A 17,187-nucleotide genomic window follows, 5' to 3' on the forward strand; every position below is an offset into this window, starting at 1 on the left:
TTTGTAGAGCTGCTTCTTAGCCTGTGATTGCCTAGTTCCCCAGACTTCTACTATATGGGAAACATGTATCCTTACATATTATTTTAGATTTGTCTGTCAGAATAGCAGGACATTCATCCAAACTGTTTCAGATATCTTATTATTCAGGCCTTTTGAGCTCATTTCCTGAGATGTATCAGTTACCTGGACTGATTGTATTGCAGGAGGGGCCAAAGCCCTGCCCTAGGTTTAATTCTTCCCAAGGAAGCTAAGCTGGGGGATGGGAAGGGAGAAAATAGGGATGAGTCCCCAGGGCAGAAGTCTCCTGGCTGTCAATCCTTTCCTTTTCCTCCCCACTTCTTCAGGTGACTCTTCAAAGACTGTTTTCTTTTTTTTTTTTTTTAAAGCAGCAGCATGAGAAGAGGACTGTTTCCTTACACTGTAATACACTAGTTCTGAGGATTAGAAAGGGAGAGGGTGATTTTGCAGCATAATTTTGTAAAAGATGCCAGGCATGGCCAGATTCCTTCAGCGCATTCTCAGCACCATCAGTGCTCCTGCTGACAGCTGCTATATTGAAAATTTGGCTGGAGTATCCTTGGAAAATAGCTTCTTTCATGTAATGTCACAAAAACAGCAAAATCTCTCAGCCTGTAAATACCTGATAGGTAAGGTTTCAGACACCTACTTCATATTCTGAATCCCACTTGAACAGCCCAGCAACTATTTTGCCAACTCTCTTGGAAGTCATCACTCAAACATTACTTTCTCCCTGAACATCCAATTTAAAACTGCACACCTCCCAACTCCCCCATCTTTCTTCCCTGCTTTTATTTTTCCTTCAGAGTATCTAACATACGGTATACATTTCATTTACGTGTTCTGCTCATCATCTGTCTCCTTCAACTGCATAGAGATCCATAAGCACAGGGGTGTTTTTTTCCTTCACTGTTCTATCACCAGCGTCTGGCACATGCCATATGCTCAATAATTATTTATTGAATAAATGAATTCAAAGATGTTAAATAGACATCTCCCTATGGCAGGGGTTGCTGCATTCCTTTAAATAAAGAAAAACTAAATTGTATTATTCAGAAGCACCTCTCAGTACCCTAAGCCACTCCTGAACTGCTCAGGCTCATAAGGAACTCACATACAGGAGGATCTATTCCTTAGTTTGAGTGATGTGTCAAGTCAGGAGACAAGCAAAAGAGAGATGAAGCTCTTAAAAGGGGTATTTGAAGATTGCTTAATAAAGAGGTTATTTACAAAGGTGTGTGTGTGTGTGTGTGTGTGCTCAGTCATATCTGACTTTGTGACCCATTGGCTGTAGCCCACCAGACTCCTCTGTCCATGGAATTTTTTAGGCAAGAATCAGACTCCTCTGTCCATGGAATTTTTTAGGCAAGAATACTGGAGTAGGTTGCCATTGCCTCCTCCAGGGATCTTCCCAATCCAGGGATTGAACCTGCATCTCTTGCATCTCCTGCATTGGCAGGCAGATTCTTTACCACTGTGCCACCTAAGGGAAGGTAAAACACCCTGGGCTAAAATCCGTGAAGAGCTGTATCCACCCCCAAACCCGCCCTCTGCTTCCTCACTGAAGAGACAAGGAGAAGGCCAGTCACTGGAATGCGGCTAGAGCAGCTGTAACTGTAGCAGTTGTGGTCTGTGTTTAGCCAAGGCTAACCCACACTGAGCCTGCAAGTCAGGGAGCTAAGGAATAATGCCTGACCCTCACCCTCTGCCCTCCTTCTGCCCTCCCTCAGTGCCTCCCAAACCCAACAGGAACCTTGAGGGTATGGAACTTCACTGATGTAGTCTGTTAAATCCAATTTCCTAGATTACTGAGAAGGGAGGTAACACGAAGAGTTGGACGTAGTAAAGAAAAGGAAATTTTCAGCCCAAGTGGTAATGATATACTGGCGCATTATGCAATCTGTAACTTTTCTTTCTAGAAAACTCTTTTCTGCCACTGCCCAAACCCCAACTGATAAATTTCAGAAGGTCACCTGTTTGTGATCCTGAGTATTTTCATCAGGTTGTCTACTACCCATCAGCATCTCTACCTAGATCTCCTGCCCTTTAGCACACTCAGTATCTCCATCTACAATCTATGGTCTCCACCTGTTGTCAGCAGTGACTGTAGGTAGCATGATGTCTCCCTTGATTAAGAACTTATTTTAACCACAGTCTACCCATTTACTGAGTGCATGAGTACCTAATGTACTTTTCCCTTTCAGTCTCTATGTCAGAGGACACTGGTAGCCAAGAGAGAATTAATAGTCTTCCTTTATTCTCTGCTTAGGATGGTCTTCCCTGGTGGCTCAGTGGTAAAGAATCTACCTGCCAGTACAAGAAAAGCAAGAGACACAGGTTTGATCCCTGGGTAGGGAAGATCCCCTGGAGAAGGAAATGGCATCCCACTCCAGTATGCTTGCCTGGGAAATCCCATGGACAGAGGAGCCTGGTGGGCGATAGTCCGACGGGTCACAAGAGTCAGACACGGCTTAGTGACTAAACAACAACAAGAAGGAAGGTCAGAGTCACAGAAGGAGCTGTGACAACAGAAGCACAGGTATGTGAGTAACATGGAGAAAGGGAAAAATTAGAAGATGCCGTGTTGCTGGCCTTGCAAATGGAGAAAGGGACCATAAGCTGACAGATGTAGACTACTTGTAGAAGCTTAAAAAGACCAGGAAACAAATTCTCACCCAGTATCTCCAGAAGGAATATAGTTCTGCTAGAATCTTGACTTTAGCCTGTAAGACTCATTTCTGACTTTATATTTACAGAACCTTAAGATCATAAATTTGTCTAAATTTAAGCCATTAAATTTACTAATTGTGTTACAGCAGTAATAGGAAATTAATACTGGTGCCACCCCATCTTTGGGTGATAAATAATGGAATGAAATGGCTCCAGGACAGCAAAATGAATAACAGGTGAGTACAGCTCTTGTGCTCACTCTTTCTCTCTTTTAACTAAACTTTGTACTGTCACACTTGAAGATATGGCGATTTCAGTTCTGGAGCACAGTAAAGCAAATATCGAAATAAGGTCAGGCATACAATTTTTTTTTGGTTTCCCAATGCATATAAAAGTCATGCTTACACTATACTATCAAGTATGTAATAGCATCATGTCTAAAACAACAATGTACATACCTTAGTTAAAAACTGCTTTATTGCTAAAACATGCTAACCATCATCTGAGCCTTCAGCAAATTATAATCTATTTTGCTGTTGGAGGTTCTTGCCTCAATGCTAACGGATGCTGACTGATCAAAGGGGTAGGTGCTGAAGATTGGGGAGACTGGTAATTTCTTTTTTTTTTTTTTTTTTTCTTTCAATATTTTGGCCATGGAGTACAGCTTGTGGGATCTCACTTCCCCAGTCAAGGATTAAAGCCAGGCCATGGCAGTGATAGCACTAAATTCTAACCACTAGGCCATGAGGGAATTTCGAGGCAATTTCTTAAACCAAAAATGAAGTTTGCAATATCAATTAACTCTTTTTTCACAAATGATTTATCTACAGCATGCAATGCTATAAGATAGCATTTTGCCCACAATAGAAATTCTTTCCGAATTGGAGTCAGCCCTCTCAAACCCTGCCACTGCTTTACCAACCACTTTAATGTAATATTCAGTACCCCATCTGCTGTCTTAAGGAACATTTAGAAAGCACCGATAACGGCTATAGACAGCACATGATGAGCACTACAGGATAATTTGTATGTTGAATAGAAATTCAAAACATATCTTTTGTTAAAAAAAAAATCAAACAAAGGGATAAAAATAAATTCCTTGGTAACATTTAAAAAAAAATAACTTTTTAATACTGTTGAGGTGGGTCTGACTTTTGGGAAGGCCCTTGGTTGTGACAGCCGTTAAGTGCAGAAAGCCAAGAGATCAGAAAGCAAGGTCATACTTGTGGCCCTTGGCCCTTCAGTGTCAGTTGGACATGTCTTCATAATGTCCACAGGCCCTAAAGGGTATGGTTCCCTGGGTTAGGCCAATATAGCCTTCAGCCTGGTCTTTATAAACTTCTTAAGCAAAAACGCAAAGAACTTAAATGAGGAGCCCAGGATTGCTGATGAGGCCTGATGTCCTGAGAGTGTTAGTTTTTCCATCCATCCTATCTTCAGTTGAAATTGTTTACTGAATATAAAGACATAGAAAATTTTGTTATTTGGAGGTCTAAGGAGAGGCTAAATCCTTGTGGGAAAACAAAATCAACAGTCAAGATCAGTAAAAACTTATTCCAATTTGCCAAATTAGATTTGTTTTATTATGACAATACCAGCAGTTATTTTTGCTATGCACCAATTACACAGCTAGACTGGCCATCACTTCATGGCAAATAGATGGGAAAACAATGGAAACAGTGAGAGACTTTATTTTCCTGAGCTTCAAAATCACTTCAGATGGTGACTACAGCCATAAAAAAGATGCTTGCTCCTTGGAAGAAAAGCTATGACCAACCTAGACAGCATATTAAAAAGCAGAGACACTACTTTGCTGACAAAGGTCCATCTAGTCAAGGCTATGGTTTTTCCAGTAGTCAAGTATGGATGTGAGAGTTGGGCTATAAAGAAAGCTGAGCACTGAAGATTTGATGCTTTTGAACTGGTGTTGGAGAAGACTCTTGAGAGTCCCTTGGACTGTAAGGAGATCCAACCAGTCCATCCTAAAGTTGATCAGTCCCGACTATTCATTGGAATGACTGATGCTGAAGCTGAAACTCCAATTCTTTGGCCACCTGATGTGAAGAACTGACTCACTGGAAAAGACCCTGATGCTGAGAAAGATTGAAGGTGGGAGGAGAAGGTAACAACAGAGGATGAGATGGTTGGATGGCATCACAGACTCAGTGGACGGGAGTCTGAGTAAACTCCAGGAGTTGGTGATGGACAGGGAAGTCTGGCATGCTGCAGTCCATGGGATCACAAAGTTGAACATGACTGAGTGACTGAACTGCAACTGCAATTAGACAGCTTAAAAATGGAAAGTAATCCATCAGATCAGATCAGTCGCTCAGTCATGTCTGACTCTTTGCGACCCCACGAATCGCAGCATGCCAGGCCTCCCTGTCCATCACCAACTCCCAGAGTTCACTCAGACTCACTTCCATCGAGTCAGTGATGCCATCCAGCCATCTCATCCTCTGTCGTCCCCTTCTCCTCCTGCCCCCAATCCCTCCCAGCATCAGAGTCTTTTCCAATGAGTCAAGTCTTCGCATGAGGTGGCCAAAGTACTGGAGTTTCAGCTTTAGCATCATTCCTTCCAAAGAAATCCCAGGGCTGATCTCCTTCAGAATGGACTGGTTGGATCTCCTTGCAGTCCAAGGGACTCTCAAGAGTCTTCTCCAGTACCACACTTCAAAAGCATCAATTCTTTGGCACTCAGCCTTCTTCACAGTCCAACTCTCACATCCATACATGACCACAGGAGAAACCATAGCCTTGACTAGACCAACCTTTGTTGGCAAAGTAATGTCTCTGCTTTTCAATATGCTATCTAGGTAGGTCATAACTCTCCTTCCAAGGAGTAAGCATCTTTTAATTTCATGGCTGCAGTCACCATCTGTAGTGATTTTGGAGCCCAGAAAAATAAAGTCTGACCCTGTTTCCACTGTTTCCCCATCTATTTCCCATGAAGTGATGGGACCGGATGCCATGATCTTGGTTTTCTGAATGTTGAGCTTTAAGCCAACTTTTCCACTTTCCTCTTTCACTTTCATCAAGAATCCATAGAAGAAATTAAAAGCAGTTTAAATGGAGGTCTTGAAAGATCTAGCTGCAAGAATTTATACAGCTGGACACTCCTGCCCCCTGCTGGTTAAAATTGGCTACAACCAGGATAACCCAGATTAAACTGTACTCAAGCAGTTCAGTTCAGTTGCAGCAAGTTCTTCCTGTACTTCGGGAAATTTCTTAGTTCGTTTCTTTCAAGAGGCATACACACAGAGACAGAGAAAGAGAATGAGAGGGACAGAGTCAGACAAAAAAAACAGAGACAGAATCAGTTCAGTTCAGTTGCTCAGTCGTGTCCCGACTCTTTGCGACCCCGTGAACCACACAGCACGCCAGGCCTCCCTGTCCATTACCAACTCTCGGAGTTCACACAGACTCACGTCCATTGAGTCAGTGATGCCATCCAGCCATCTCATCCTCTGTCATCCCCTTCTCCTCCTGGCCCCAATTCCTCCCAGCATCAGAGTCTTTTCCAATGAGTCATCTCTTTGCATGAGGTGGCCAAAGTACTGGAGTTTCAGCTGTAGCATCATTCCTTCCAAAGAAATCCCAGGGCTGATCTCCTTCAGAATGGACTGGTTGGATCTCCTTGCAGTCCAAGGGACTCTCAAGAGTCTTCTCCAGTACCACAGTTCAAAAGCATCAATTCTTCGGCGCTCAGCTTTCTTCACAGTCCAATTCTCACATCCATACATGACCACTGGAAAAACCATAGCCTTGACTAGATGGACCTTTGTTGGCAAAGTAATGTCTCTGCTTTTGAATATGCTATTTAGGTTGGTCATAACTTTCCTTCCAAGGAGTAAGCATCTTTTAATATCATGGCTGCAGTCATCATCTGCAGTGATTTGTGAGCCCCAAAATAAAGTCTGACACTGTTTCCACTATTTCCTTATCTATTTCCCATGAAGTGATGGGACCAGATGCCATGATCTAATCATCAGATCGTTTTCTGTATGTTGAGCTTTAAGCCAACTTTTTCACTCTCCTCTTTCACTTTCATCAAGAGGCTTTTGAGTTCCTCTTCACTTTCTGCCATAAGGGTGGTGTCATCTGCATATCTGAGGTGATTGATATTTCTCCCGGCAATATTGATTCCAGCTTGTGCATCTTCCAGCCCAGCGTTTCTCATGATGTGCTCTGCATAGAAGTTAAATAAGCAGGGTGACAATATACAGCCTTGAGGTGCTCCTTTTCCTATTCGGAACCAGTCTGTTGTTCCATGTCCAGGTCTAACTGTTGCTTCCTGACCTGCATACAGGTTTCTCAAGAGGCAGGTCAGGTGGTCTGGTAATCCCATCTCTTTCAGAATTGTCTGCAGTTTATTGTGATCCACACAGTCAAAGGCTTTGGCATAGTCACTAAAGCAGAAGTATATGGTTTTTTTGGAACTCTCTTGCTTTTTCGACAGAATAGATCAACAAAAAAATACCTTGCATTTCTGCCTTCCCCTCCTTCTTTCCACTTCCCAGGTGGCGCTACTGGTGAAGAACCCACCTGCCAATGCAGGAGATATAATAAGAAGTAGGTAGGTGTTTGATCCCTGGGTCAGGAAGATCCCCTGGAGGAGGGCATGGCAACCCTCTTCAGTATTCCTGCCTGGAGAATCCCACGGACAGAATAGCCTGGTGGGCTGCAGTCCATAGACTCACAAAGAGTTGTACACCACAGAAATGACTTAGCACACATGCACGCTCCCTCATCCGGGGACTGAACCCGGGCCTCCCGCATTGCAGGCAGATGCTTTACCGTCTGAGCCACCAGGGAAGCCCCTTTCCACCTTATAGCGCTGCAACAAGTACTAATTTGTTTTAAAATATTGCAAAAACAGAGGGTAAATGCTTTTTTGATTCAAAATATAATCATCAGCCTAAAATAGTGCCTGGTACATAGAAGGTGCTCAGTAAATATTTGTTGAGAAAATGAGAGGGAGCCAGAGAAAAAGTTACAGAGGTTAAGAGAGAGGAGGAAGAAGAGACAAGACCTGTTCTTTCAAGGACTCGTCCCACCTCTATCTGAGAGACATTTATATCAGGAATACTAACATCACAGTGCTTCGTAGACAGGAAATAGAAACTCAATTCAGTTGGCACACATAAGCATTGACCTAAGCCTTTTACAATTATCCTTATATCATCTGTACAATAACCCTATATGGTAAACATTATTATATCCATTTTAGACATGAGAACACTCAGACAAGCAGAGATTAAGTTAAATGTCCAGTGGTTAAGACTCCATGCTTCCACGGCAAGGGGTGTGGGTTTCACCTCTGGTCAGAGAAATAAGATCCTGCAAACTGTGTAGTATGGTCAAAAAAAAAAAAAAAAAAAAAAAAAAATTCCAGAGTTAAATAGCTACTTAGTAGTGGGGCTGAGATTTGAATCTGGGAAGTTTGGCTCCACAGTTCACACTTTTAACAAGCAGCATGGTGCCTCTCCAAAAGATGTGAAGAAGAGGGGAGAGCAGAGATGGAGGAGAAAAATATCTTTGGGAGTACTGTCCCAATCTTTCCATGTCCAGGATTAACTGACTGCAGGTGTGAGTTTTAGGGCTCTTTTCTGCCCCACTGGTCTGTCTGTTTTGTGCCAGCACCACACTGCTTTGATAACTGTATAAACTGGCTACACCAGTTTGCATTCCTACTAGTAGCGGAGCATTCTAGCCGCTCCACATTCTCACTAAAATCTGGCATTTATTCTAGCTATTCTAATAGGACTAGAGTGGTATCACATTGTGGCTTTCACTTGCATCTAATGATTTATGTTGGGCATCTTTTCATCTGTTTATATGGCATCAGTATATCTTCATCAGTGAAATACCTATTCAAGTCTCCTGCTTTTCCTTTTTTTTTTTTCCAATTGAGTTGTTTCCTTACTGTTGAGTTTTGAATTATATTTTGGATACAATTTTTTTTTACTGGATATACTCAGTTGCAAAGATTTTCCTACCAGTCTGTGGATTGCCTTTTCATTCTTTAACAGTGTCTTCTGCAGAACAAGAGTTTTGCAATTTTATTAAAGTCTACTTTATCACTTTTCAATTTGTATCATGTATTAGGTGTCATAACTATGATATCTTTGCCTAACCCACAGTCAAAAAGATTTTCTCCTGTTTTTTTCCCCAGTTTATAGTTTTAGATTTTTGCGTTTTGAACTATGATCCATTTTGAGTTAATTTTTGCATAAGTTATGGGTTGGAGTTAGCTATTTTGCATAGGAATGTTCCATCACTGCTAAAATGACAATCTGTTCTGCACTGAATTGCTATTAATATTATGCAAAATGTCAATTGATCCTATATTTATAGGTCTATTTCTGGATTATATTCTGTCCCACTGATCTTTATGTCCACCTTTCACCAACATTTGCACTTTCTGATTATTGTAGTTTTATAGTAAGTTTTACAATCAGGTTATGTGACTCCTCCAACTTTGTTCTTACTCAAAATTTCTTAGGCTATCTCCTTTGATGTTCTATATAAACTCTTATAGTGATCTTGTCAATTTCTACAAAAAGTTTTGCTGGATTTTTTACTGAGATTGTGTAGATTCCATAGATCTCTTAGAATAAAACTGATAGGTTAACAGTATTAATATATCCATAAATATAATATAATCATTTAATTGGGTCACAGATCATCAGTGTTTTATAATTTTTGACATATAGATTTGGCACATTTTTCTCAGGTTTATGCTTGATAATTTTACAAATGGTACTTTTCCAATTTTCATTGCTTATACAGAGAAATAAAATACAAAGAAATACGAAGAAAGGCAATGCCAAAGAATGCTCAAACTACTACACAATTGCACTCATCTCACAAGCTAGTAAAGGAATGCTCAAAATTCTCCAAGCCAGGCTTCAACAGTACATGAATTGTGAACTTCCAGATGTTCAAGCTGGATTTAGAAAAGGCAGAGGAACCAGAGATCAAATTGCCAGCATCTGTTGGATCATCAAAAAAGCAAAAGAGTTCCAGAAAAACATCTACTTCTGCTTTATTGACTATGGCAAAGCCTTTGACTGTGTGGACCACAACAAACTCTGGAAAATTCTTAAAGAGATGGGAATACCAGGCCACCTGATCTGCCTCTTGAGAAATCTGTATGCAGGTCAGGAAGCAACAGCTAGAGTTGGACATGGAACAACAGACTGGTTTCAAATAGGGAAAGGAGTACTTCAAGGCTGTATACTGTCACCCTGCTTATTTAACTTATATGCAGAGCACATCATGAGAAACTCTGGGTTGGATAAAGCACAAGCTGGAATCAAGATTGCCAGGAGAAATATCAATAACCTCAGATATGCAGATGACACCACCTTTATGGCAGAAAGCGAAGAAGAACTAAAGAACCCCTTGATGAAAGTAAAAGAGGAGAGTGAAAAAGTTGGCTTAAAACTCAACATACAGAAAACTAAGATCATGGCATCTGGTCCCATCACTTCATGGGAAATAGATGGGGAAACAGTGGAAACAGTGACAGACTTTATTTTTTTGGGCTCCAAAATCACTGCAGATGGTGACTGGAGTCATGAAATTTAAAGATGCTTGCTCCTTGGAAGAAAAATTATGACCAACCTAGGTAGCATATTAAAAAGCAGAGACATTACTTTGCCAACAAAGGTCCGTCTAGTCAAAGCTATGGTTTTTCCAGTAGTCATGTATGAATGTGAGAGTTGAACTATAAAGAAAGCTGAGCACCAAAGAATTGATGCTTCTGAACTGTGGTGTTGGTGAAGAGCTTGAGAGTCCCTTGGACTGCAAGGAGATCCAACCAGTACATTCTATAGGAAATCAGTCCTGGATATTCATTGGAAGGATTGATACTGAAGCTGAAACTCCAATACTTTGGCTACCTGATGCAAAGAACTGACTCATTCAAAAAGACCCTTGTGCTGGGAAAGATGGAAGGTGGTAGGAGAAGGGGATGACAGAGGATTAGATGGTTGGATGGCATCACCCAACTCAACATGAGTTTGAGTAAACTCCGGGAGTTGTGATGGACAGGGAGGCCTAGCGTGCTGCAGTCCATGGGGATGCAAAGAGTTGGACACGACTGAGCCACTGAACTGAACTGAATCCAATTATTACTGGTGTCTTTATAAAATTAGAACACAAAGGGAGACACCAGGGATATACTGCATGATGGCCATGTGAAGAAAACGTAAGAAGGTGGCTATGTGCATGCCAAGGAGAGAGGCCTTAGTCTACCTGCACCTTGATATTGTACTTCCAGTCTCCAGAACCATGAGAAAATAAACCTATGTTGTTTAGGCCACCTACTCTGTGGTATTTTGTTATGGAAGCCCTAGCAAACTAATACAATCAGTCTTGCTGATTTACTGCAGGCATATCTCATTTCACTGCACTTTGCTTTACTGTATCTTCTAGATATTCCGTTTTTTGTTTTTTGACAAATGGAAGATTTGTGATAACCCTTCATTAAGCAAGCTTATTGGTATCATTTTCCCAATAACATTTGCTCACTTTGTGTCTTTGGTAATTACATTTTGGTAATTCTCACAACACTTCAACGTTTTTCATTATTGTTGTATTTGTTATGGTGACCTGTGATCTTTGACGTTACCATTGCAAAAAGATCAGGACATGCTAAAGGCTCCAATGACAGAATTTTTTAGCAATTATATACGTTATTTTTTTAGACAAAGTGCTAAATACAGCACACTTAACAGATTACAACATAGTATAAACATAATTTTTATGTTTTTAGCTTAACCCCTAAATTTTCATGTGACTTTCTTCCTTGACCCAGGTTAAGTTTCTAAATATCTTGTTATTTACAATCATCCCTTGGTAACTGCTGGGGATTGGTTTCAGGACCTCCCATCCCAGATACTAAAACTCATGCATAATTAAGTCCCTTATATAAAATCGTGTAGTATTTGCATAAAGCCTTTGCACATACTTCCGTATACTTTAAATCATCTCTAGATCACTTATAATACCTGAAAGTGAAGTGAAAGTGTTAGTAAGTCAGTCGTGTTCGACCCTTTGTGACCCCATGGACTAAAACACACCAGGCTCCTCAGTCCATGGAATTCTCCGGACCAAGAGTACTGGAGTGGGTTGCCATTCCCTTCTCCAGGGGAATCTTCCTGACCCAGGGATCAAACCTGGGTCTCCTGCATTGCAGGCAGATTCTTTTTATCATCTGAGCCAATACCTAATCCAATGTAAATGCTATATAAATACTTGCCAGCATCCAGCAAATTCAGGTTTTACTTTTTGAAACTTTCTGAAATTTTGTTTCAAATATTTTGGATCTGGAATGTGCCATTGTAAACCAGTGGATACAGGGGGGCTGACATATTTCAAATTTAATTATTTGGGGGTACAAGAGCATATTTGTATGATGTCAATCATTTGCAATTTGCTAAAACTTATTTATGGACCAGCATTTTGTCTTAGGGGCCTCCCTGGTGGCACAGTGGTAAAGAACCCATCTGCAGGAGATGCAGGTTTGATCCCTGGGTCAGGAAGATTCCCTGGAGAAGGAAATGGCAACCCACTCTAGTATTCTTGCCTGGGAAATCCTTTGGAGAGAGGAGCCTGGTGGCCTACAGTCTATGGGTCACAAAAGTTAGACACGACTTAACGACTAAACAACAGTTTTGCCTTAGAGACTATTTCTTGCGAATTTGTTGTGTGTAGTGTTCCATAAGTGTCAACCATCTTATTTTAATACAGCCACACTAAATTTCCTATGCCTGGGTGTATAATTTTCCATCTTTTTACTTATGACTTGTTTGGTCTTTATATTTAAATTGTGACTGTTGGAAAAAGCATATGTTGCATCTTTACTTCAGCCTTATCCAGAATTTAGTACATTTAACTTATTAATATGGTTGCATTCAAATCTACCACTTTCCTTTGTTTACCATTTGCTCTTTCTATTGTTCCTTTTCCCTTCTTTCCTGCCTTTACTTTTTGGGTTTGTTGGGGAGGGGTGACATTAATATTATTATTACATTTTATCTCTTCCATTGATTTTCAGTTATGCCTCTTTTGTTCTTTGTGTGTGTGTGTGGCTGCTCTAAATATTGCAGAAGGAAATGGCAATCCATTCCAGTACTCTTGCCTGGAAAATCCCATGGATGGAGGAGCCTGTTAGGCTACAGTCCACGGGGGTTGCAAAGAGTCGGACACGACTGAGCTAAATATACCATGATCTTTTGCATTCGTATTATATTAATTCACATATAAGAACGTTATAACAGTATAATTTTAATTTACCCTCTTTATCTAATGTAGTATGTTTTATTCACACATTACAAATACCACAGTACATTTTCATCAGTTTCGAACAACCATTTGATTTTTTCTAAGAAAGAAAAAAATTTCTAGTTATCCACATGCTCTACTCACCATTTCCAGAGTTTTTATTCCTTCCCATAAATCTGAATTTCCATCTGGAAATTCTTCCGGCATGTCCCTCAGCATTTTTGTAGTATGGGTTACTGATAGACAAATTGTCTTTAATCTCAAAATGTGTAATTTGCCTTCAGTTTTGAAAGATATTTACTTGTGTATCAATCCTAAATTTGACAATCCCCACTCTCCCACCACACACTTCAAAGATGTCATTCCGTTTTCTCCTGGCCTTTGTTGCTTTTAATGAAATGTCAATGTCATGTTACTTGTAGCAATGTTTAACAACTCCCTCCCACCCCACAATGGCTACTTTTGAGAATTAATTTATCATGGATTTTTACTAATTTGACAATTAAGGGAATGGATGTGGTTTTCTCTTCTTTTTGTTCTGCTTGGGATACACTGGATTTTCCACATTGATTTCTTTGGTCAAATTTGGGAAAACTTCAGTCATCTGTTTTCAATTCTTTTTTCTACTCCATGCTTCAGTTTGGTTCTCTCTCGCAGGTCGTGTCCCTGTTACTTTAGGAAAAAATATCTCTATGCTTTATTTTAGATAATTTCTGGATTTATTTAACTTTTGGCCATGCCACATGGCATGCACGTAATCTTAGTTTCCTAGCCAGGGACTGAACCTGTGACCCCTGCAGTGGAAGCCTGGAGCCTTAACCACTTGACAATCAGGGAAATCCCTGGCTCTAAGTTGTGTTCTGCATTAATCCCATCAAATTAATACATTTTTAATTTCAGTTATTATATTCTTTCAATTTTTACATTTGGTTATTTCATACAGTTTTCATATATATTCCCTGACATTACCTATTTCTTATTCACTGTCTTTTCCTGTGGACTCTTTAATGTATTTATTAAAGTCCTTGTTTACCAATTCTAACATTTGGGCTATTTTTGGATCTGTTTACCATGAGTTTATACTTTCCTGTTTAATTTCTAGTAATTGTGCAAGATACATGTTATTTTCTATTTTATAACATATGGAGGCAACCTAACAATGACAAGGCCTCAGCAAGGCAAATGAAATAAACATTTTCATGAATATTCTTGGAATGTATTTCCCATTGTTTAAACTAATATACTCATTTTACATCAAATTATTTTGATCCAGACTTTCCCTCAAGAACTTCATTTTTCTGTATTTGAAATTATATGAAAACAACAATATGACAATTGCAGAAATATATCCACAGAATATTTACTACAGAAGAACATCCCTGATTCTTGAAGTTAACAGTCTAGTTCAATTCAGTTCAGTTTAGTCGCTCAGTCGTGTCCGACTCTTTGCGACCCCATGAATCACAGCACACCAGGCCTCCCTGTCCATCACCAACTCCCGGAGTTCACTCAGACTCACGTCCATCGAGTCAGTGATGCCATCCAGCCATCTCATCCTCTGTCATCCCCTTCTCCTCCTGCCCCCAATCCCTCCCAACATCAGAGTCTTTTCCAATGAGTCAACTCTTCACATGAGGTGGCCAAAGTACTGGAGTTTCAGTTTTAGCATCATTCCTTCCAAAGAAATCCCAGGGCTGATCTCCTTCAGAATGGACTGGTTGGACCTCCTTGCAGTCCAAGGGACTCTCAAAAATCTTCTCCAACACCACAGTTCAAAGGCATCAATTCTTCGGTGCTCAGCTTTCTTCACAGTCCAACTCTCACATCTACACATGACCACTGGAAAAACCATAGCCTTGACTAGACAGATAGTCTAGTTACAGGGAGTATATTATAGTTTTATTATGGGTTTTCTATGGGCAGATTTAAAGAATCCGAGAAAATGTGCCTTAGCCAAAATAGAGAAGACAAAACATAAACTTGATTTTAGGGGTAAATCCCAACATTACATCATGAAAAACCAAATCAAAACTCCACAATATGAGCAAATATCAGAGTCTGAACGGACAAGCCATGCCCTTGGAAATCCAATGTAGCTGTGGAAACAGTAGTTATAGAAGGATGACTAGGTAAAAATTCAAGTTTACAGAGATACCAGCTAAGTGTAAGGATAGAAACAAACAGGCATAAAAACCTGAAGTGAGTGTTTCAGAATCTGGAAACAATAAGTGGGTCCAGTGACAGGAGAGGTAGACGTAACTAGCACGAAAGATAAGGTCTTGTCTTCTCTCTGCCCTGGTTTTACATTGCCTCTGAGGGCAAAAAGGGCTGTTAGAACTCCACTGAATTCTGAAGCTCAATTCTGTATTTGCTAATAACTGCAGCGTGAAAGTGGTTTCCAGAGTTATACCAACTTCACTAGTGCCAAAGAAAACACCTGGTCTTAGCATCACTCACGGCGAGCCTCAAATACTTCTATATTACTCATTTTTAGAATATCAATTAAATGATTTATCATGTATTTCAGAAAGCAGATTCTGAACAAGTTAAGCAATTCCATTTTCCTTCTGGGTCTAATCATTGAGGGTTTAAAAAATTTGTTAGTGGATTATATATACAAGTAACTCTGGTTGGGCTATTATTTTATTTTTATTCAATTACAATTGGTGTCATTATACAGTTATCATTCATGTGCCTTTTTAAAGATAGCAGCAGATTCAGAATGTTCCAAGTATACCTAGTTGTTCAAAGGGAATTTTGAGACCTCTGTCCATGAAAATACTTGTACAGCTTAAACCACTCATGAAAGAAAAAAAAAACCACCACAAAATTTCTTTTTTCCAATCAAAACTATCTTCTGTCCTCGTCTCTTAAATTTGGCTCTTTTTGTTTCAAAATACCATGTTAAGAAATTGAGTCTTACCCTTGGCCATCAATAAGACCCTTTTTTGCCTCAAAAGTGAAGTCTTTTAAAATGGAAATTCAAATCTGAAAATTAAGGACTGTTTCACGTCCTTTCAAATGAGGAATTTGTATACCTTTGTATATTCCAACCAAACAGCATCTTTACTCTTTCAATGTGGTTGCATGTGATTTAGGGACAAGTACAGCTTTACAGGCTGCTTGGAAGCCATTAGTAGGTAAACTCTCATTACAATTTAATAACTCTGAGACCTTTTTCAGAGAAGACAAACTTGGTGACTAGTTTGTTGGTCAATGCAGAGGCAAAAAGGATCTAGATCTTACTTCTGGTAGCTGTTAATTCTCCTGGAAAACCTTAGATTCAAGAAAAATGGACAATCTTAAGGGAAAGCAGACTTTAGAATGTTGCACATGTGATACTAGATTAGGAGGCTAATTAACTTAGTCACAGAATGGTTACTTTGTTATGGAGATCAGGTTAGAAAACAGATTTCTTTACAATAAAATGTCTTTAGAAAATAAAAATGAAGTGTTGCTATTCTTCACATTTAATTTTGAATAGCCTAAAATTAATACTTAATTTGTTTTTAATAATGCTGAACTTAGAATGCTACTGTATTTTAAACATGCATTTAATGCACATTCATAAGGCAAATTTACTTTGAAAGCTTTTAAAATATGTACTCATTAGGGATATCAGGGATAAAACAAAATCATAGTAACAGTTATATCTCAGATATTGAGGCAAATCCTTCATTTAACAATTACCACATTTAGGAACACATACTATATCCAACACCATCTTGGCATCTATGAACAACTCTACCATCAAATTATTTCAGTCTAATGGGGGATGAGAGATATGTACAGCTTATGGTGACAATGTGTCAGGAAGAGCAAGCAATGTACATTGCGATCGGTCCTGAAGGTATGTAGGAGTTTGCCAGGTAGGAGATAAAGCAGACCATTAAGCAGAACAGTATGTGGGAAAGCCCAGAGCTGTCAAATTGTGTATGTCTCAGGGAAGGTGAGGGGTTGGATAAGGGCTAGTTCTCAGTATTTTCCACTGAATAGGCAATCTGGGTGGACAAACTGTTTCCTTCCTTGTTCTATTGCTAAAGAAAGCTTATTGGAACTTGAGTGTGAACGATAATGAATAGGGATGACTATGTTCATTTGTAAAGAGAGAAAAATCATTCCCACACATGGGTGTACTTTTTTAGTAATATCTGCTGCATTATTCATAATGATCAAGACACAATTTATGCTTCACAATTATTCTAA

This window comes from Bos indicus, chromosome 5, assembly GCF_029378745.1.
Source record: "Bos indicus isolate NIAB-ARS_2022 breed Sahiwal x Tharparkar chromosome 5, NIAB-ARS_B.indTharparkar_mat_pri_1.0, whole genome shotgun sequence".
Classification (NCBI taxonomy): Eukaryota; Metazoa; Chordata; class Mammalia; order Artiodactyla; family Bovidae; genus Bos; species Bos indicus.